At 36.6% G+C, this 23,929-nt stretch overlaps 1 protein-coding gene across 1 annotated transcript in view; it reads right to left on the minus strand.

The window, feature by feature from the left end:
- NKAIN2 (sodium/potassium transporting ATPase interacting 2) overlaps positions 1 to 23,929 on the minus strand; it is a 291,973-nt gene that overhangs the window by 252,014 nt on the left and 16,030 nt on the right. The gene's annotated exons all lie outside the window — the stretch shown is intronic.

The raw sequence follows: 23,929 nt of genomic DNA on the forward strand, positions 1-23,929 counted from the left end.
CTTATGCCTGGTCCCTGAAGTTATGGCCACAATAATGCTCCCATGGTCACGTGATAAAAATGTGGGCACTTGGCAGCCCATTGACACAACTGCAGGGGCACTTCAACTCCCGCCCCTTGCATATCTTCCCCCATCTCTGCTCATTTGGCCACTCTGTACAGTGGCACCCCTGAGGGGGGGGACGGGCAGTGGTGGTACTGGGGTTAATTGCCCCTTTCCCTGAGCCTCTATTTCAACTCCAGCACTGCTGATGCCACCACCACCATGAAGAGGGTCGCCTCAAGCCCCATACTGTGGCCAACCAACCCAATGCCACATTGCAAAGCACTAGCCGCCCTGTCATCCATAGGTCGTGCTCTCCCCACCAAACCTTCACCATCTTCATCCTCCTGTTGCTAACTAGGCATATCCAGCCTGATCCTATGCAAGACTATGCTGGCTGCACCAGACCTTCTTCCTAAGGACAATCATGTTTTTCCAAACAACATGCTGTCTTCTCACAATGCTTCAGAGATTGCTGAAGGCCCTGGGCTTCTACTTTAGCCCCAGCACGACATCTATTTCATTGTATTTGTTTATCTGACTTGTTCATTTGATTCAATATAAGCACTGCTTGACTTGAACTGTTTCCGGGCAGCAGTTCACAATATAAAGCTTAATGAAAAATTTCTACAAAACAAGAGGAGTTATATGCATCAGGGTGGATAAAAATCAATGATTTTTTTAAAAAAATAAAAAAAAAATCAGATTTTTTTTATTTAAATCGGATTTTTTTTTTATTTTTATCAAATTTATTTTAATAAAAAACTTTGGGGGTAAAAATCTATCGTAAAATAGTTTTCTATTTAAGATACATAAATAATTTAGTTTATTCAGCATGAAATGGAGCTTAGTTATGTAGCATGAGGCTGTATATTCTGCAACACTGGGACTATCGGTGAGTCAACAGTGGGTCAAAGGAGTAGCAGAGATGACAGTTGCTCTTTAAAGATTATGATTTAAATCGAGTTGATTTAAATCAAGCCTTTTTACTAGTGATTTAAATCATGATTTAAATTGTGATTTAAATCAACTCGATTTTTTTTTAAATTTGATTTATATGCCGCCCTTCTCCGGAGACTCAGGACGGCTTACAATGCGCTAAGCAATAGCCTTCATTCTTTTGTATATATTTATACAAAGTCAGCTTATTGCCCCCACAACTGGGTCCTCAATTTACCTACCTTAGAAAGGATGGAAGGCTGAGTCAACCTTGAGCCTTGGCAAGATTCGAACCTGCAGTAATTGCAGGCAGCTGTTCTTAATAACAGGGTGCTTTAGACCACTGTACTACCAAGGCTCTTGATTTGATTTAAATCAAATCCACCCTGATATGCACTCTATGCAACATAACCAAAAAAAATCAAAAACACGAAAAAGGGGTCCTATCCATTGGCTCAAGGCCTGGGAGAACAACCAAATCAACAACCCTGTCTTCTAGGCTGGAATGCCCACAGGATGGGAGCCACATGGATTTCAGGGTAGCAACACAACAGAGAAAGCATGCTTTGAGGGTCCCACTAGATAGTCCTATTTAATCAAAGGGATTCCAAGTGTTCCCATTTGTCAATACATACTGGCTGGGCAGAAGCTATGGGAGATACATGATTCTTAAGATAAACAGGCCCTATGCCATTACCTGCATAGGTAATCACCAACATCTTGAATCATGCCAAGCTTAGTGGGAACCAATGCAGCTCATGGAGCAGAAGTGTCATTTTAGTATGCCCATCACTGCCCATGCCACCATATTCTGGACCAGTTGAAACTTTTGAGTGATTTTCAAGGATAGTCCCATGTAGAGCATATTCCAATAGTCAAGCCTTGAGAAGATGAAGGCATGAGTGATTGTCTGAAAGGACTCCTGGTCCAGGAAGGGGTACATCTGGTGCACTGGATTGAGCTTTACCGAGGTCCCTTAGTCATAACTGGCACCTATTACTCTTTGAACAGCAGCTGTAAATTCAAGACACTCCCAGATTACATATCACTCTTGCGTTCATACATGTTGTTCCCTCCAAGGGCATAGATAGAAAATCCTCAGTTCCAAGGAACCTCAAGAGCCACAACCACGCAGGTTGGTAAGACTGATTTGGAGTTAGTCCCTTCCCATTTGGTCTCACACAGTCTACAGGCACTGAGACAGGACCATATTTCAATTGATTAGCTCATAGTCAAGAGAGATATTTGGATATGATCAGTATATTCATGATGCAGAATCCTAAACTGACAGATGAGCTTACCCAGGGACTTCATATAGATGTAAAACAGATGGGGAGAGTTGAGTTCTGTGGCACCTGACAAAAGAAGGGGGAACTTCCCCTGTATCCAGGCAACACTGACTGGATTTGATCAGGAAGAGAGAGAACCACCACAAAAAGGTGCTCCCAATTTCCAATTCCTGCAGGTGATCCAGAAGGATTCTGTAGTTGGCAGTACCAAAAGCTGCTGAGAAACCAAGAAGCAACAAGATGGATACCATTTCTATCCCAGCTCCAGAGTTCATCATCAAGTTCAAGCAACACTACCTCTGTATGAATCCTTGCATGAATCCTGACTGAAATGGGTCTGTATGTCACATGCATATTCATACTCAGTCTAGGTCAATTTTAGAACATTTTGTCAATATGCATAAATTCATAAATTATGCACAAATATGCATAAATTCAGTTTTACCCCAAAATGCTCACACTTTTCCATGAAACCTCAGATTTGCAAATGAGGGACTAATTTGCAAGCCAAAATGTTATTAGTCACAACTACCACTAGGAAAAATAAGCAACGTACTGATAGTTCTGGTAGTTCTTAAAGAATAAATAATAATTTCATGCTAATCTGCCTCAACTCCATGATAATTAAATTAATTATATAAGATCATTATATTACTATCAAAATTGTTTTCAAGCAAATCAAAGCGCAACTCTAAAGCTATATGCTCTCATTTTATCATTTCATAAGCCTACTTAGTTGTTTCAACCATGTAAATCAGTGATTCTGTTTTATTTGTTAAGGGTAATTATATCTCAATTATCTACAGTGCTTGGCAACCAGCATGTTTTTACAACGATTGCAGTATCCCAGAGTCATGTGATCTTCATTTGCGACTTTTCCAGCCAGCTTTTGTCAACCAACGTCAATGGAAGAACCCAGATTCACTTAACAACACATCCTATTTGATTGTTGCCTATTTGATTGTATGAGAGGGTGAGACAGGTACCTCGGTCTATATACTAAACGAATGATCCATTGGGAACCCCATATTAAAACAACTTACTTATATGTAACCAGAATTTGAAAACAACATTTAATACAGCACAGTACTTGAGCAAAATAGTTCGGTTGAGATTGGCATATGTGGGACTGACTGGGGTAGACTGAAGGAGTGACACTGAAATATAATCTTATTATATTTTATTTATCCATATATTAAATTATTATATTTTATTCCAATCTCATTTTAAACTGTATTTTATTGCAATTTCATTTTAAATTGTATTTTATTGGATTTTAGTAATAATTTGCGTTTGGAACTCTGCACTTTGATATGGCCCATGAGCTAATCAATAAAGTAAACTAAGTAATTTAAGAACTACTGTGATTTGCTTAACATCCATGGTAAAAAAAGGTTATAAAATTGCGCCCACTTGACCAATCTGCTTAACCAAGGAAATTCTGGTCTCAATTGTGATTGTAAATTGAGGGCTATCTATTTGGTTAATGCATTTCATTTCATTTCTTGTCTTAGACTGACTAGAAGAAGAAGGGAAGTTTTAGTTTGCTTTAGTTTCAAGAATGCAAGCCAGAGTGCATAAGATGGCCGAGAATGGTTAGTGGTTAGTGTCAGGTGGCAGTTAGAAAAAAAACATTAAAATAGATTAAAAAATCCAATTGCTTAAATTAAGTCTCTGTTGTAAAAGGAAGAGTGATCTTATCTAGCCTACTCCTTCCAGAGTATTTTAATAAGCATAAACTATAACCAATGAACAAAGGTAATTTTGCCACCTGTGTTAACAGTAATTATTGATTATATTAATGCTGATTAACTGCAATTATAACTTGTCAGAGTTTGTTGCAAAATCAAATCCAGAAAGCACACACAGGTAAACTGATTCAGCAGGATTCATTAACTTCTTTATATACATAATAATACATGAAGTAAATTTACAATACCAAGAGCTGATTCTTCCAAGGTGGTAGAAGTTACAGGCAGAGAAGAGAACAGTTCTTAGTTTCAGTTCAGAGTTCAGAACAGGCAAGCCCAGACTTGTTTAGTTCTCGGCGCAGAATCAGACTCAAGAGCTTAAAGCTGCAGAGCTAAGCCACTCCCAGATTTCTTAAGTTTCTGTTTCTAAACAGTCCCCATTGGCTGACCTGTTACCATGTCTATCCAAAGTCCCACTGGTTGATTTAGTTGCTATGCTTATTCATTGGCTGATCTATTCCAGTCTATGAATATTCATACTTTGACATAATCTAACCAATCAAATTGTAGATTTGTATGTATCAATCCCTGGAGAGGATATATGGTATAACTTCCACCTCCTTCAAGTATTGGCTGTTAGTCTTTGTTACTTTGGCATTGGTCAATACATGAATTTATACTTCAAATTAATTATATCACGGCTTCCATTTAAATATAACCCTTGGTAGGAAGTGTTCTACTTCACAAACCAACTCCAAATCATAGGTTCTGAGTATGATTTCAACAAATTACAGCTGGGCTTACCTTGTTGACACCTTCAAACAAGCATTAAATCATAATTAATCCAAAAAGACTACTCTTTTCCTTGTGGCTGCTCTGAAAAATGAGAGATGTTGGTAAAATGTGCTAATATCTCTGCTCCTTGCCTGTCACAATAAATCCATGTCACTAAAACTGACCCATCAAAAATAATGTTACCACAGAAGTGGCAGTTCTGTAAATTCTACTTTGAGCCATAATATTTGTAAGTATTTTTCCAATGCCAATTTTAAATTTCTGGCAAATTTTCCTTTCTTTTTCTCAAGAGGAAAAAAAATCTATTCACAGCTGAATTTTCCTTTGATCATTACAACTTTAATAATCTATAAATAAGAAGCACTGTGTGCTGATAGATGTAAGTACTAATTAAGTTAGATAATTAATTAATGCATGGACTCCGTTTCAGACAGGTGTGCAAAGGTGCTTTGCTGTAAGAACAGTAATTAAAGCTGTTCCTAAGCATACAGCATTTCTTCCCAGTTCCTCTTGTCTTCTTTGGAAGATAGGTCAATATTATCATCAACATATTGATGATATGTTGGTGAAGGGAATTGGGATTGGAAAATAATTAACTCAGCTAATGGTTTGAATCAAAGACTTCCTAGTTCATAGTGACCACAGAATGCAACTGTACTAGTTCCTAACTGTTGCCTTGTATTGTGTGATTGCTAGTACAATTATCTTCAAAATCAAAGCCTCATTACAAAAAAATACTGTAAAAGTTTCAAACTTGTCAAGGTGTATGACCTCCAGATTACAGCCATTTAAATACCTCTTTGGGTTCATGCTTGAACTAATCAATGTGGCAAGGCAGCATAGAAGGTCTGTGGCAAGATAATGAACCAATCCCATGCCATGTTCTATTTCTTCTTACCGCTGCATTTTATGAGAGAGTTTCAAATTATGAAAACCTGCCCTCCTGTTTTCTGGGAATAGTAAGGGAACTACACAATCTGACAGCAACCACGACACAAATTACAAGAGTCACAAATCAATAAGGTCTTTATAACAATAGAAAATTAGGATTGCCAGGCTCAACCCCCCAGAGGTATGTCATACCTTTCCAAGATACACCGAAGAGAGAAATTCAGTAAGTGTGCTGATTAAAAGTGGGAGAAACAGGATTTGGGTTTTTATTAAGCTCTTAAAGAAGAGCTTTATAAAAGTCTTGGGCTATATAGAAACATAAGTAGACATACTTTATGGATGGGATAGCAGTGATGCCGTTCTACCTTCAGAGGTTGCACAAATGAGTAGGTTTTATGGATAGACTCACCACACGCATATTCTCTTGAACCTGATTAATTTGTAGAGAGAGACTATTGGTTGTAAGAAAACATGCTAGGAGGAGAATATTTAAACTAATCTCTGGAGATAATTTCTTGGTGGGAGGAGGTAATGGGTGTTTCAAATAATGCAAGCTCTAAGAATTTCCTATTAGATCAGCAATATAGCTACAGTTTATCTGCAAAAAGTGGTGACTGAAAATAGCCATGCTGATATAGGTAATCCTCAATTTTTGTCCATAAGGACAACCACTGTGGCGCAGTGGTTAGAATGCAGGCTACTTCTGCTGCCTGCTGGCTGCCTGCAATTTGGCGGATCGAATCTCACCCATCCTTCTGAGGTGGGTAAAATGAGGACCCAGATTGTTGGGGGCAATATCCTGACTCTGTAAAACCGCTGAGAGAGGGCTGTAAAGCACTGTGAAGTGGTGTATAAGTCTAAGTGCTATTGCTATTACTATAGTAATATAGTATAATTGAGCCCAGAATTATAGTTGTAATCATGCCAGTTGCTAAGTGGGTCACCATGTGACTGTGCCCAATTTTATAATCTTTTTTGTAGAGGTTATTAAGCAATCCCATAATAGCCAATGAGTGTTTTTTTGTTGGAAACCAAATGTAAATGCCAGTTTCCCACAATAATAATAATAATAATAATAATAATAATAATAATAATAATAGTCATAATAGTCATAGTAATAATATGGTCATGTGACTGCAGGATGTTGCCAATGTATATAAATGCAGGCTGGTTGACAATTGCCCAAAATGCAGTCACGTGACCACAGAGGGGTGACAGCTACCAGAATTTTGAAACCGGATTGAAAGTACAGTTAGTTCTCGACTTGAAACCATTCACTTAGCAACTGTTTAAAATGGCACGATAAAAGGGACTTGCAACTGGTCCTCGCACTTACAACTGTCACAGCATCGTCATGGTCACATGATCAAAATCCAGGCTCTTGGCAACTGGCATATATGTACGATTGTTGCAGTATCCTGGGGTCACATGATCGCCATCTGAGATCTTTCTAGCCGGCTTCTAAGAAGCAAAGTCAATGGGGGGGGGATGGATTCGCTTAATGACTGCATGATTCACTTAGCAACTGCAACGATTTGCTTAACAGCTGTTGCAAAAAAAAAAAGTTGTAAAATCAGGCGCTGTTCACTTAATGACCACCTTAGAAATTTCGGCCCCAATTGTAGTTGTAATTTGTAAGTACCTGTAGCTTGGGGGAGCTCTGTTGTAATTTTGGACAATCACTAAGGGATCAGTTATTAGTTAAAACTCCCTGTACCAAATGCACAAAATGTCAGGGTTCCAAGTAACACCCCCAATGAAAGAAGACTCCGAGGCTTGAAGTTCCTCAAAGTTCCATTTAATTAGAGATGCCATATTGGCACATCTGGAAAAACCTGAATCTGAAAGCTTCCAGGTTTTCTCCACCCAAAGGAAAGTCCAAGTCCCTTCTCCTGCACCCACATGTCCATCACATAATCCAATCAAAGCACTGTTCCAACTGGAGATGCCTCCCAGTCACACCCCTCCAGGTGCAGAGCAAGATGTCCTTTACTCTCTGAGAAAGGAATGTTGTTATGACTATATATCACCCCTGCTCCGCACAATCCCCCCTCCCAGTTTCCCACAAGGCCCAATGCAAAAGATGGCTTCCAGGCCTGACACAAACTCTGTCTTTTCCTATATGCCAGTATAGGAAAAGTAGTAATGCCAGTAGTTCAGGAGTGGAATTTGCCTTGCAATACTGCAACAATATTCGCTTTCTGCATCCCACAGACATTCATACCTGGAGAATAATCCCTTCTACCTCTGGTAGAATAAATACTTTCCCTTGACATTAAATACGTATAAAGAGAGGATTTCTTTCTTCTGCTGTACCCATTGTTCCTTTGTCTACATCTTTTTTTTTTTGAAGCTTCTTCCTTTTCTTTACATCTACTGTTCCTGTGTGTTTTCTCTTTTCCGTGCGGTGTCTTAATAAACCTGAGACTATTTTAAACAGATAGTTTGGGTGCCAGATTCTGTTTTCAGGGATTGTAAATGTGTCTCCAAAGGCAAAGGTGTCCCCAGGTGTGATACCAGGCTTTGAAGTGTCTTTTAGTTTTTCCAATAGCAGAAACAGAAAGATAGTTGGAACACTTAACAACAGTATGTTTTCGTATCAGGATATCAGAGAAATAGACCCAGAAGATCGCATGGAATCGATATGAAGAAAAGCTACATCTGTAGCAAATAACAGGTCTTAGTAACACTGTTAAACTAATTAGATATCTGGAGATTTATTCAACTTTACTCCTAACCTTTGTGCTCCTCTCTAAAGGCAGTAAGACTATTTAAAGCTGTAAGAGCAAACAGCTGTACAACACTGTTTACTAAATATCCACTAATAATAATAGTTGGAATTCTGTTCTTTATTAGGTTGAAGCTAAGAGCTTTTTAGCAGGGTTCTTTTTTAATTTAATGCCTTGAATTAGTATCCTGTGTAATAATCTGGATCAAAGTAGTCCATTCCAATACATCTAGGTTTACTTATTCCTAACACATCTGGGATGGTACTCTTCATTCATGCTTTAACAATTCCAACTTTTCTTGTTTCATGCTTTCCATATCTCTTGCTCATGGATCTTCAAAAAGCAAGGTGCTTCTTTTTCAGTATTGATAACATTGGTGACCAAACTTCCTTACAGCTTTTGTGTGTACATGGCATCAGTAATCAGAGAAGCGCCTTCCAATCTGGCATCTCACAATCTGCTATTCAAACAATCAAAAAATGATAATTATATTCATACAAGAGGTTACTTACTTTATCTGGATGGCTTGATAGGGGTTACTTACTTTTATGGATATGGCTATGTATCATAGAACAGTGATTCTGGCCTGTTGTTAAAATTAAACTAATTTTAATTAACTAAAAACAATCATACCAGGAGCTCCTGCTTTAGTGTAACCTTGTGTGACAACCACTGATACGACACAACAGTGTCTACTAAAGCATCTGATAAATTGACTCCATGCTAAATTGTTCAAAAAAAGCCTTTCCCGATATAATACCATTATAGAATGGCCCAGCTGGTAGAAGCTCAATTGTGCATATATAATTCCAAAGGACATTAATAAGAAAAGTTTAGTTATTAGATAATTTCTAATTTTCATGATTAAAGATACCAGAGATGGAATATTTTTCTTAATTGTTCAAAAAAAAATAATGAGTCTCACCAAAGAGCAATATTTAATTATCCTACACATATAAAACTGAGGATTGTGCTCAAGGAGTGGGGAAAAAGAAAGAGGAAAAAAAGATGAAGCACAAAAGATGAACTATCTCTAAAATTGATAGATGATAGATAGATAGATAGATAGATAGATAGATAGATAGATAGATAGATAGAGACATACATTATGTCTCTATCACAGACAGACAGACATACATACACATACCCTGTTTTCCCCAAAATAAGACATTGCCTGATAATACGCTCAATCGGGCTTTTGAGCGCATGGCAATAAGGCCAACCACTTATTCAGGGTTCAAAAAAATATAAGACAGGGTCTTATTTTTGGGAAAACACGGTATATATAAATTCATAATAAAAAACACAAAGGGTGGCCAAGGTGATCCCATTATATATATAAAAAATGAAACTATAATATTAACTGAAATTCAAGATCTTATTCATGGAGGTATTACGGACTTGCAATGAGAAATTAGAAAAGTCAACCTGAGATTTTGCAAAATGTGAATGTTCTACCATTAAAAAGTCACTCTTAAAAAATTCCTTCAAGTTTAAAACCAACAGTCTGCAAGATACCCAGTGCTAAGAAGATAAAGCACGAGTTCCAATGAACTTCCGTTTACAAGGGATCTGATATATCAACACTGCTCAGCAGGAAGCTTTAGAAGATTTTAAGACTAGGCTCAGTCAATTATTCAGTCAATTTAGTATTGATTGAATAATATTCAGTCAATAGTAATTTTGGTAGCAGCTCAACCTGAGTAAGTGTCTGTCTGAGATTTCAGCAGATGAGATTCACATTAATCCTTTATTTTCTATTTTAGTTTGTACCTAGAGTCTACTGTAAAATATCTCCATTGGTGTGGATTTCTTTTCAGTTCTTTGGAAATTTAATCCACAGCAAAGCTGGCATGCTTGTAGCTACAGCTTAGGCACTGGCTGGGAAAGTTGCCATCAGCATTTATACTTGATGCACATACATTGTCTTTTGGCTCTGCACACACACAGGTCCATCTGTTGCAATGGCCTCATGCCACTTCTTGGTTAGCTAGAGTACGACATTGGGCTTTAGTGCCAAGGAACCTTTGATAGACAGGTTCCCAAACCTTGTGCCTTCTTCGCAAGAAGTAGGTTTTATCTGAAAGAATGGTATACCATCAGTCTCTGCATATTGTTAACAACTGTATGGGCAAATTTATTTTACACAATAAAAGAAAAATCTTAATGAAGGTAAGAATGTAATCCTGGTGGTTTCGACTATCAATTTATAAAAAACACAGCAAATTGGAAATAGGACAAAGAAAAAAAATATAGAGAGAATAACAACATATGATTAAGATTTGTTGCCCCAGGAAGTTATTTACAGCATAAAACGGCTGCAGAATCTATTTGGTGCTAATTTCCAAATAGGTTTATTTCAATCAGAATTACTTAGTATTTAAGTAACTGACCGAGCTATATGTTATATATCCTTTGCCTCAGCTCAGATAGATTTTTAAATATCATGTCATCAGTGATTGAATGGAGCATTTCTTAAAAACCAGCTATAAATTAATGGAAACTACTCATTCTTTCCCATATGCCCTTCAATAAAAATAAGAGTATGGATAAAGAATAAAATCCCATGCCTTATCTTAGGCAAGAATTAAAAACAGAATTATTTAATAGTAGGTTCTATAGAGTAACACTACCTTTTATGCTGAGTAGCAGCTTAAACTGATTGATTGTTCATACTTAAGCAGAGGAATCTAATCAACTAATGGTTAGCACAAGTTGGTGGTAGATAAGAGTTAACAGAATTCAAGAGGGGTTGAACTTAGTGTGCTTATAGCAATGTAGAGATTCTAAACTGATCCCTCTTTTGACTCTGCTCCCAAGCACTCCCACTCCTTCTCCTACATCCTGCTTCTGAATATATCACTACCAAAATATTAAAGACATTTTGCAGTTTTGTTAAGAATACAGAAATGAAATAGACAGCACAAAATTAAATTATACAGGTAGTCCTTGATTTACAATAGTTCATTTAGTGACCGTACGAAGTTACAACAGCACTGAAAAAAGTGACTGAATACCGTTTTTCACACTTAAAACCTTGCAGCATTCCCATGGTCATGGGATCAAAATTTAGACACTTGGCAACTGACTTGCAGTTTCAGTGTTTCTGGTTCATGTGATCACTCTCTAACAAGCAAAGTCAATGGGAAGCTAGATTCACTTAACAACCATGTCACTAAATTAACAACTGTGGCAAGAAATGTCATAAAATGGGGCAAAAATCATTTATTAATTGCCTCACTTACAAACAGAAATTTTGGGCTGACTGCTGATATCAATACTAGATTTTGACTCCCAAATATGAGAAGAGAATCATATTGATCAGCCTTTCTATTATATTAGCAAGGAACCAATTCAATGGCTGAGACTTAACATTGATTAAATCCACAGGAAAGGTAATTTATTTCTAACACAAAATTATCTTTTTAAGGCAAAAATTCAACAAAACAAATACATTAAGCCCAAAATTCAACAAAATCATTTTTGGTATATCATTCATATTAACATCTTGAAGGCTTATTTATCTTTCCAAAATCATGCAAATATTAAACCAAAATGGAACAATTAACAGATTGACAATTTGGTAAGCCCAAATCACATGTCAGAGGTGTCTGAAAAATACTACATACAGTATTTAGCATAAAAACTGATACCAAACTCTTCTTAAATGTCTGCTGGATTGTCTAATAAACATGACAGTATCTTTTGATGAATTAATCTCATTTTAAGACTGTGAGAAACATATTTATCATTTATTCTTCCACATAAAGTTTTGAGAATTTTCAACCAAGTGTATACATTAATATGAAACTCAATTGAAACAATTTGAAATATTTGAATCAACAAACTATTATCTTTTTGGGGATAATTATTCCAGTATATTTAAAACTAATTATTCCACTATATTACAGGCATTTAAAATGTTTGTGATTCAACTGGATGTCTAGTAGACATTCCATTTAATTGGACAACTAATAAACAAACATATATCCACAGTTTTAGATGAAACATCTCGATAATTATCAAGATATCCAATATATAATGTATAACTCATAATAATTTTGTTCAGTTCCAGCTATCTTTATATCCAAAATATTTTTGATTGCCTAATAAAACAGACCACTGGTTTCAAAATCAATTTGCATATAAGAGACTACTCTTTCCTGCTAGAATAAATTATCTAGGTTCACATACTGATAAAAGCAAAAAGGAGGCTTAGTGTGAATGTATATGGAGAGATTACATTAAGATGCTTTTCATATTGCCATTTTGTGTAAGAAGTCTAGAGTGGTTTGATTCAATAATCCATTTTGTTAGCTAAAGTATTTTTAAAAACCTAAGTATAGCCTACTACATTGTCTGGCTTCCAATTAAGATGTAGGATATATACATGTATTATGTCAACTATGATTTACATTAAATATTTTATGAAATCAAAAGAAATAACTGGTTACATTAAAATACACTTTGAGGGATTTATCCACTATTATAAGCATCACAATATAATTTGGATAAGTCATTATACAGGAAAAATCTGTTTACTTAATTGCACTGGAAATAAAGCATAACCGAAGGGAAAAAGTGGAAAAGAGGAAAAGAAGACATATAAAATAAATCCAACAATATAATGGATGAGCCTGCAATAAAGGAAACTGTTGCTATATTCTTTGTCACTTTCACATTTTGCTGACTTAGAATTTTGTTAGGCACTTTACTGATCTAATGAGCTCGCTAGCAGAAACTACTGAGATGAGATTGGATATGGCAGAAAGGGCAAAGATTGAAATATTTGGTCATGGAGAATTTGCATCAATGAACTCTAGGAAGGAAGATTGAATTGGTGTGTCCGCTCAATTGCCAAGGTTTTGATACATATGTTACCAAGAGAGGTAGGTGCTCATGCTGGTCTAATCCTCAAAAGATAAAAGCTTGACTCTTTTTCTAATGCCTCCAAGCTGACTTTTTTTTCATGAAAACTAATTTCACTTGAAGGAAACAGCAAACACATTTTATCCACATCAGTTCTGCACTCACAATGTCACACAGCTCTAGGAAAACAGTCATGGAATGCTGAATAAACAAACATTAGCTGTACTTGAGATACCATTTATTTGTATATGGTATGTAAACATACATTACTATAGCCTGTTAAAATCTGAGATTACTTTTGCCATATAACAACAACACATTAAATGCATGCTATTTTAATGTGCAAATCTATATAATACCAGAAATTCAAGCTGAGTTAAAAATTGAAGTGAGCTTCATTTATGTTATTGTTGCGGTATACGTTTAGTCTGTCTTGCATTTTTGTTGTTTCAGGAAAAGAAATGGCATTCATCGTTAACACACATTTCTTTTCATCAACAAACATTTGCATGTTTGGAGAACCCAGAAGAAGTCTAGTTATCTGAGAATTAGGTTGATGATACCCTATTTTCCCAAAAATAAGACATCCGCTGATAATAAGCCCAATCAGGCTTTTGACAGCATGCACTAAAATAAGCCTTCCCCCAAAATAAGCCCTCCTCAAAAATATTTAAACGCAGAACTGGAAATCAGGTAAGACAGCAAGAGGAGCCCCATCTTGCTCCATGTGCCGCAGAATACTAAGACTTCCCCGAAAATAAGGCCAAGCGTTTATTTTGGGATTCAAAAAAATATAAGACAGGGTCTTATTTTCAAGGAAACATGGTAGTTAGTCAATGAAAGTATTTCTAAATATCAGTCTGGTCTAAAATTCTTACTAAAATTGGAAATCCCACTTTCAAGTTTAAAAAAAAGTCTCTAAAGAAGGACAAGACACAATACTTTTCCATATATCCTGCACATATCCAAATATTTGTCCATAATGAACTCTGCAAAAGCCAGTTTGGTGTAGCAGTTAAGGCACCGGACTAGAAACCAGGAGACTGGAAGTTCTAGACTCATTTTAGACATGATGTCATCTGCATAACTTTTTGACTAGTCATCCTCTTTTAGTGCTAGGAAGGAAGCAATGACAAATGACAAACACCAGACAGGGCCTGGTGGCTCAGCAGACTGATAGCATTGTGATTAACACCAGCTGTCTGCAATTACTGTAAGTTCGAATCTCACCAGGCTCAAAGTTGACTCAGCCTTCCATCCTTTCTAAGGTAGGTAAATTGAGGACCCAGTTTGTGGGGGCAATAAACTGACTTTGTATAAATATACAAAAGTATGAAGGCTATTGCTTAACGCATTGTAAGGCACCCTGAGTCTCCGGAGAAGGGCGGCATATAAATCATTTTTTTTTTTAAAAAATTCACTTCTGAAAAACCTTGCCAGAAAATCTGCAGCGATTTGTCGATACTGTCTCTAAAGCACACAACACACACATACAGCCACAACACACAGAGAAGGGAATTCTTGTCAACCAGGATGTTTCCCTTAATCCTAAAAGAATTAGGTAAAAGAAGGTAAAAGAAGACTCCAATATACATAAGAAACTCCATCTGAATTCTATCCTAAAATATGAGGCCATATTTGAAATGTGCACATTGAAAATGGAAAATGTTAGTGTATTTTCAGATTCAGTCTAGTTCTGATAAGTATGTAGTAGTAATAAATACACCCAGAACTTCTTCTGGACTGATGAGGAAACCTATCTTTAATTGACACATTTATATAATTTCTATAGTTTTACTGGCCTACATGAATTTCATTTCAATCTTTGGGACCCTTTATTTCCAAAGTCAGCAGCAAACAGGATAGAGCAGGAGTGTCCAACCTTGGCAACTTTAAGATCTGTGGACTTCAACTCCCAGAATACCTGAGCCAGCCATTCTGGCTGGGGAATTCTGGGAGCTGAAGTCCACAAGTCTTAAAGTTGCCAAGGTTGGACGCACCTAGGATTCAGCAGAGAAACCATCAGACTCTTCATTTTTTCTTAAAGCCTTGGTTGAACCCACATAGGTGCTGGAATAAAACCTAGATACAGAGTTAATCTAGTCTGCATTTCCTAGATACGGACAGTGCTTTAATTCTACTAGACTCCAGACTTGCTTTCTCCATTCATTATGACTATCTTTCTTCAGCTGCTTTCTTATTGAGTCTAATTAATCAAATTTATTGAAAAGAAAAGGGGGTTAGATTACAGAATTTTGGAAATCCAAAGCATTCTAGTTTGGAGGCATTCAAACTCAATCTGTTCCTCCCCATATAAACCTACACAGTCTCCGGGTAGTTGGCCAACACTTTTACTGTATTCCTGTTTGCCTTGAGGTCAAGAAATATAACTAGCTATCATCAGCATACTAATGGTACCTGACCTTGTGCTGATAGATGATCTCCCGTGGCAGGTTCATGTATTATGTTTAATCTATTTTTCACCCCAAGTTTAAATATTGAAATTAATAATGAAAGTGCCTGCAATCTCTTTCTTAGTTCCCTAAGTGTCAAATGTCCAAATTATTAATCTACATTGGTGACTGGGGAAGGATGCAAAAGTGGCGGGCTGGTGGTGTGTAAAGTGAAATAACATGTATCATAAATCACAGTGCAAACTCTGCCCCTACTACCAGACAACTTGAGATGCAACTATGACAAGGTGGAGCTTGCATTGTAATGTCATAATGCTTTACCAAAAAAAAAAAAAAAGTGTTGGCATACTTAGGAATGGATGTCTGTATCCACAAAACACAATGCAAGATAGATATCGATAACTGGGAGAAAGGGAGGTTTTTTTTTTAAAGTTTTTATTGTTTAAAAAATTGTAGTACAATTACATCCTTCCGGTTTCATGGTGTTCGTATACATATACTGATATACCTTCATAATATTTACATTATTATTTACATAGTATTAATTCATTATCTTAGTTCAGAGATACTACCCATAGGGTTTCTTACTTTGGTTATCCTTAATATTTAATATTACATTTTATTTACATAAGATTGCCTCTTTACTCTCTTGTATTCCCTACTACCGGTAGTATGGCTCATATCCAAATACTCATTTAGTTAATTATCCCTTTTAACTTTTTGCTCTCTCGAGCTTCACTACCCTTTTCTTTTCTTCAACCACTCATACCACAAATCCCAAACACTGTAGTAGTCAGTTTCTTCTCTATCATTGATTTCTAATGTCAGTTTGTTCATTTCGGCGCATTCCAGTATTTTCCTTATTACGTGCTCCTTGGATGGTAGATTTTTCTCCTTCCAATGTTGTGCAAAAGAGATTCTTGCTGCCGTTATTATATGTGTAATAAGGTATTTCTTATTTCTAAAGGGACTTTATAATCCTGGGGTTTTTGTGACAAGCAACACAAATCTAGGAAAGCTAGTATTCAGCGTAAGTAGATAAAATGAATGAAGGAGAAATAATCTTGAGGAACAGGATGAAGAGCTGTAATGAAGACAACAATCAGTTAAAAGAAACTCGAGTCAGAGTCAGAACTGTTATCTCAGAAAGTGTTTCAGAAAAGAACCTCTCTATTTTCACAAAGATAGAGAGAGGAAAAGGGAAAGAACATTTGGACTTGCAAGATTCTGTTAAGACAACCTTATATTAAAAGTGGAATTAGCATGCATGACTAGCTTTTATATGGAGAATTGTTCTTTTTATCCTATAATTGTTTGAAAATGGATTAATAAAAATATTAAATGAAAAAAGACTTTAACACCCCCCCCCCGCACTGAGGTAGTGGAGGCAAAATTTGGGTATGTTGTTCTATTCTTAAACTTGGCCAGTTCAGAGAGAGTGAAGAAGTAATAACCACTCAATTTTGAATGATTATTATAGTACTGTATATTACATTTTTCAGATTCACTTACTGTTCTCTAAGTTACTAGATTTCATCTATAACCCACTTTTCTGTTTATGCACAGATAGATATAAGTACTTGTTTGATGAAGTCTGTGTAGAATCCACCCACTTATAAAACATTTAGTCTTTACACATAAAAATAGGATTCCAAGAAAGTATAAATAAAAAAGGGATCCAAGTTAATGCGTGCATGCACTATTATTAATATTAAAAATGTCAATCCACGAGACAAACTACAGGGATAAAACAATGTGTGCAGTATATTCCAGCGGTGTATTTCAATATGAATGAGTTGAATGTTTAATTATTCCACCTAAAAATTTAATTTTGCTGCTTGGAAATAATAACAATTAAACCATGTGTTATAATTTCTATCTATGGTGATTGTTTTCCTCACCCTCCCTACTTAGTAAAAATTGCAAGTGCTTACATAAATAGGTTTTTTTTTTTTTTTGGTATGCAAAGAAGCATTAAAAGCCAACTGCAGTCATAGATCAGACTCTGAAATTCTCTAAGATAGCAATATACTCATGCAACTACAGCCAAGTTCTCCTATTTTAGTATATAAGTTTTCTGCTAGTGCTCATTATTTCCAAAGGGAAAATGGCACTGAGTAAATTGACAAGAAAAGAAACTAAGTCAGTGAATATTTTTGAGATGATCATAACCTGTCGCTCTCTCTCTCTTTGTACATTTAATGTTTAATTATAGTTTCTTCAGTTCTGTCATAAAGAACAAGATTCCAATTTTAAATGTTAGCATTTCCAGATATAAATTATTTCCACTCTCCTCACAGACAGTCTCAAGGCATGTAAAACTGTCAGGAAGAAGCTATTTTGGGTAGCTAGAATAATAAATGTTTCTAGTGTATATATGAATATTTCATTTTTACCTCATTAAGGTCAAAATGTGATCAATATCCAAGTCATATCATCCCAATCATTCCTCTTTCTGCTTCTTTTACCAAATTAAAAGAGTTGGAAAAATGAAAAAAAGAAAAGAAAACCCAGAGATTTTTCAATATAAAATCCCATTTCACATCCTGTATTTCTATGTCTACTTCTAAAATAGAAGCTTCATCTGCAAGAACTACTGATTTGCAAATGTGAACAAACAAATGCTCATTAGAAACCATGGTGTTTTATCATGTACAGACTTATGACCAGAAAGAGATGAAATATTCAGAGATATAGCGCAGTTTTGCAGGGAGAAGTCTTCTTAAATTGGAACTTCAGCTTACTGGCCACGCCTCCCTTTCTTTGCCTATGTTTTGGCCAATAAATACACATGACCCAGACAAGTTGGATAAACAGTCTGAACAGTTAGAAGGCAATTTCCTTATTATGCTGTAGTAAGGAATGGTAGACAGCTGACCTACATGAAATATAGAAGCAACGTGTTGGCAAATGAGTATTTTTCCCCCTTAATTGTATTAACCTTATTAAAATATACCGTGTTTCCTCGAAAATAAGATCCTGTCTTATGTTTTTTTTGAACCCTGTTCAAAAAACTCATTGTACAAGAGTTTTCTTGTACAAATTATTTATTGCATTTCTAACCTGATAAAGACACATCTAAGCCCCCTTTCCTTTCTTTAGATTTATTTAATCTCTAGTATATATATATATTCTTTTATTATAATAGGTTGGTAATGATAATATAAGCAGCGATATCATTATTAACAGTAATGTGATGTATGCCCAATACCCAAAGGCCTTCCAGGCACATGTACATAATTAAGATACAGATAATGTTCAATTAATTAAAAACTGAAGGAAAAAAAATTAGCCCAGGAAAAATCTCAAACTCAAGAATTGCTGCCATACATATTACAGTATATTTGTGCCAATAGAGTCCCCAAGCACATAGGAAGCTGAGCATGAAATGCAGGCCTGCTTCTGAGCTGCCAGTCTGGCACAAGGAAGAGGCAGGTGGGAGGGTATGCTTTGGGTATTGTACAGGTTGTGGTGTGGCACAGCTTAGTAAATTAAGATTTAGAGCAATTTGGTCCTACAAGTTCATTTAATAAGGAAGAGAAAGGAATGGAATAAGAGGCAATCCAAACCAGGTCACATTGCCTACAACTGGAATAGAGACATTAAAAATCTGACAGGTTTACAGTGAACAGTACAATCGAATGGGCTGCCATTTAAAGTAGGTTCAGCATAAAAGTAACAGTAAAAATGCTATGCTACTTTATAGAAGGTTGAACCTAGATCGTACCTCTGCTTCAGTATCTCCCAGTTCTTGTTATTAACCAAACTCTTGTCATTGATATCTATATGTTAGAGGTGGAATTCAGCAGGTTCTGACCAGTTCTGGAGAACTGGTAGTGGAAATTTTGAGTAGTTCAGAGAACCGGTAAATACCACCTCTGACTGGCCCTGCCCCTATCTATTTTCTGCCTCCTGAGTTCTAGCTGATCAGGAGGAAATGGTGATTTTGTAGTAACCTTCCCTTGGAGTGAGGAGGGAATGGGGCAGTGCTGAAATCTGAACCGGTTTACTATCGGTTCACTGGTTGCGCACCATGCACCAAATGGGAGGCATGGGGTAAGTAGAACAGCGCACCCTGGGAGGGGGGAATCAGCTGTAGTGCACGATATTTTTTTTAACTTTTAAAAGCATTTTTTTTACAACCTATTTGGCCAAATAGGTTGTTAAAAAATGCTTTTAAAAGTAAAAAAAAAAATAAGCCTCTGATGATCAGGCAGCTCAGCTGGGATCGTCAGAGCCTATCTTTTACCCTTTTAAAAGCATTTTTTAAAAAACAAGCGGCAAGTGAGTGACCGGGCGATTGGGTGGGCATGGGCGGGAGGACCAGGGATTTCTGCTACCGGTTCTCTGAATCCCCGCCGCCATCACCATTGGCTGATCCAGTCCAAACTGGGAGCATTTCACCCCTGGAATGCAGATTTTACAGTATCCTTCCCCTGGAATAGGGTGGGAATGGAGATTTTACAGTATCCTTCCCCTGCCATGCCCACCAAGCTATGCCCACCAAGCCAAGCCATGCCATGCCATGCCCACCAAGCCATGCCCACAGAACCGATAGTAAAAAAAATTTGAATCCCACCACTGGTGTGCCCATGTTGTACCTCTGTTTTCTTAATAGTACTGGTTGCCAGTTTACTTATGACTTTGATAACAACAGAAACTGAGTTGGAAGAGACCTTGGAGGTCATCTAGCCCAACCCTCTGCTCACCGAGGAGACCTGTACTTGGGATTCGAACCGCTGAACTGCCGACTTATCTGATCGACAAGCTCAGTGTTTTAGCCACTGAGCCACCTAGTCAGGTCGCTGAGCCACCTATTCACGGTGTTAATTGTCATCTATAAAGCCCTTTCAGAACCCTGCAAGTATGTCTTCTCTGTAGCAGGGCCTGCCTGGCCTCTGGAACAAGGTTCCCACAGAATCAGAAATATTACCAAAATTCAATGGCAAATTGCTGATTTCTTCTGCTGCAGTTTTAGTTCTTTTTAAAGTTCAGATAAGAACTAAATGACCATATTAAGCTTCTTAAGCTTAAGACATCTGTATTGCTTTTAAAAAGCTTCCAAAAATCTCATTTAGTTCAAAAATGAATTGAACAATACCAGTGAAATCACTGCTATGCTTCATGTGGATGTTGAAGAATATTTTAAGAAAGAAAGAAAGAGAGAGAGAGAGAGAGAGAAGAAAGAAGAAAGAAAGAAAAAGAAAGAAAGAAAGAGTGTTTCTGAGCCAACAGATGGATTCATCTGAGGGTGAGATGGTGGCAAACTTGCTTGCTTACCCAAGCAAGACATAGATTGAAATAGATTGGTATAGCTGTCTGGGTGGGTGGGTGTGGGGGAGTGTGAAGAAAGAGGTGGACCATGACAATACTTTGAAGAGCAGTTTCTTGTCATTACATATTCTGGAGTGTATCAAGAATGAGGATAGGATGGTTAGATTTAATTCTAGTTCTAATTCTGCAGCAGATACAACACAATTATATATAAATTTATTATCCCATATAGTTTCTACTGAGGAATAGTCAGTCTCTTCTCATCTTATGTATCTTTAGTTTTGCACTGAAAATTGTATTTTTAAAAATCTTTGTTATCTCTCTCTCTCTCTCTCTCTTCCTCTCCCTCTCCTTCTCTCTCTCTCTCTCGCACACACACATACTCACCGCAAGGCATCCACTAAAAAACACAGTGGTAACTCATGCACAAACTGATTACTTCCATCATTTGCACAATTACATTATAATCCCCTTCCTCTCTGAGGACATTCATGTCTTCCTAACTCAGGGGTGGATTCTAATTTTTTTTTACTACTGGTTCTGTGGATGTGCTTTATTTTGTGGGCATGGCTTGATGGTCATGTGACAATTATTTAGGATTTAGCAGAGGTACTGGTCTACCAAGCAGCTTTTAACTGCTTGCAGAGCTGTACCGATCTACCCATTTATTTTTTACAGGCACTGGTCTACCCATTTATTTTTGCAGGCACTGATTGACTCATGTATTTTTGCAGGCACTGGTCTATTCATTTGTTTTCTTTTAACACTGATCAGCTGTAGGGCGGCCCTTTGAAGCCCCATGGCAAGAGTTTAAACAGTTTTTTCCCTCTAGCCATCAGCTGGGACTCAGGAGGCAGCAATAGATTGGGGGTGGGGCCAAATAAAAGGTAAGAATAATGCAGGGGGGGCAGGGGGGCAGAACTGGTTCGATGACATCATATTGTCACCGCTACCGGCTTGGGAGAACCGGGCCAAACCGGGAAGAACTCACCACTATCCTAACTGCACCTAAATTTTCATAAGCATCTAAAATGAAATACCAGACCAGTATATTGATATCACCCTGCTTCACCATCTGACTTCACCTCATTACAAGGACAGTTGTTTCAGGTACCCTTCTAAAGGGCATCTCAATGGCTGAATTGCTTTTCTTTTGTAAAACTGAAGAATGATGGCAAGACATAATCTGCTCAGAAATCCAGAAGACTAGAAGTTTATTTACTATGACTTGTTGGAATGAATAGGCTGACTCATCAGAGGAACGAACTCTGTTGTGTATAAACTACATGAAAATTTTAAGATTTGTCAATAGTCTTAAGGTGTCAGAACTATGATGGTATATTCTGAATTTCAAATTTGGTTATTAAATAAATTTCATCCTCATTTTCTCATTTCCTAGTAATAGATGAAACATGTAACAGTTAATTTAATACATATCCAGAAGTAAGTTCACATTTGAGATTCAATTATTTCATGTTTTCCTTCTCACCGGTATCACATCAGGATATTATGAAAGTATAAATGATTTTTCACAAATTTTCTTGCACGTAAGTGTAATTTCTCTTTACAAATGGTTTGTAAAGATACAGTTTAAAATATTTATTTAAAGAAATGAATATTCTAATTATATGAATAAATATTACATTATTTTCTTAAATAATGGTTGGCAAGATGAAATTGATTTAAATATATCTTCTCCAGCAACTATGTTCTAGTCTTGTAGTCTCTGTAGTTTATTCATAACACCTTATATTGAATAACATATAAAGAAGTATCAAATGGTTTACTCTATGTTCAAACAAAATTATGGACACTGAAATAGAATGAAAACACGTAATTGGAATATTGGAATTGGAATATTCTTTATTGGCCAAGTGTGATTGGACACACAAGGAATTTGTCTCTCAGTGTACATTCTGTACAAACAACAAAGTGTCACCGATCATAAATCATATGATACAATCATAAGGTACAAGTAACAAGTAATAAATCATAAGATACCAATAGGAGAAGGTAGTAGGAATGATGAGAAGATAAGAAAGATGAGACTAATAATAGCAATACAGCTCTACATAAGACAGTGCTGTGGGAGTTAGGTGTTTAACAGACTGTTTGCATGAGGGGGAGGAATCTTCGTATCTAGTTGTTTTGGCATGCAATGCCCTATAGCAGTGCCCTGAGGGGAGGAGTTGAAACAGGATGAAACAGGACCTGAAACAGGTCCAGGATGTGAGGGGTCTGTAGATTTTTTCACAGCCCTCTTTCTGGCTCGTGCAGTATACAGATCCTCAATTAGTTAACTTTTTACCACAGCTAATTTCTTAATTACAGGTAATCCTTGTGCAATGATTCTTTCGTACAGCAACTATTCACAGTTATAGGAGTGAAGAAAAATAATTTTACAACCTGTCCTTACATTTATGATCTTCACAGGTGTGTAAGTCAAAGGAAAGCAGAAATAAGACTGTATGCACAGTTTTATTTTGTTTTGTTTAGTGCCCACAACTGAGTTACTAATCCCAACTGTCATGATTAAACAAGGATTACATGTACAGAGAGAGAAAACCAAAGTTAGTAGCACTGCCTCTTATGCATGGCATAATATTTATTATGGTACATGTTGCAAAGAAAACCATGCTATTTAGGAAAAAAATAATTCTTTTGTCAGTGCCATATGGATAAAGTGCCATATTGGTAGCCATTTATAATGCAATATCTGCAAACCTAACTGAACATCAGATGCTACAGCACTGAGATTCTTATTACTTTACATTTGATATTTATTATCTGCAGTATGGTTCCTCTGACAGGAATCTGTGTGGCCTTATCACTGTGCCTATGCATAGACAATAAAACATAAAACAAGTCTCTAGATAAATTGCACAATTTACAACTAAACTATGGAAATTGTGAGAAATTGGAATTTGGGGGCACTCTAACTGCTGTGTTTCACACTATGCACGTTTTTTATCTTGCTTTTCAATGTCAGCTGTAAA

This window comes from Pituophis catenifer, unplaced genomic scaffold, assembly GCF_029215685.1.
Source record: "Pituophis catenifer annectens isolate HBS135680 unplaced genomic scaffold, rPitCat1.0.hap2 SCAF_1, whole genome shotgun sequence".
Lineage (NCBI taxonomy): Eukaryota > Metazoa > Chordata > Lepidosauria > Squamata > Colubridae > Pituophis > Pituophis catenifer.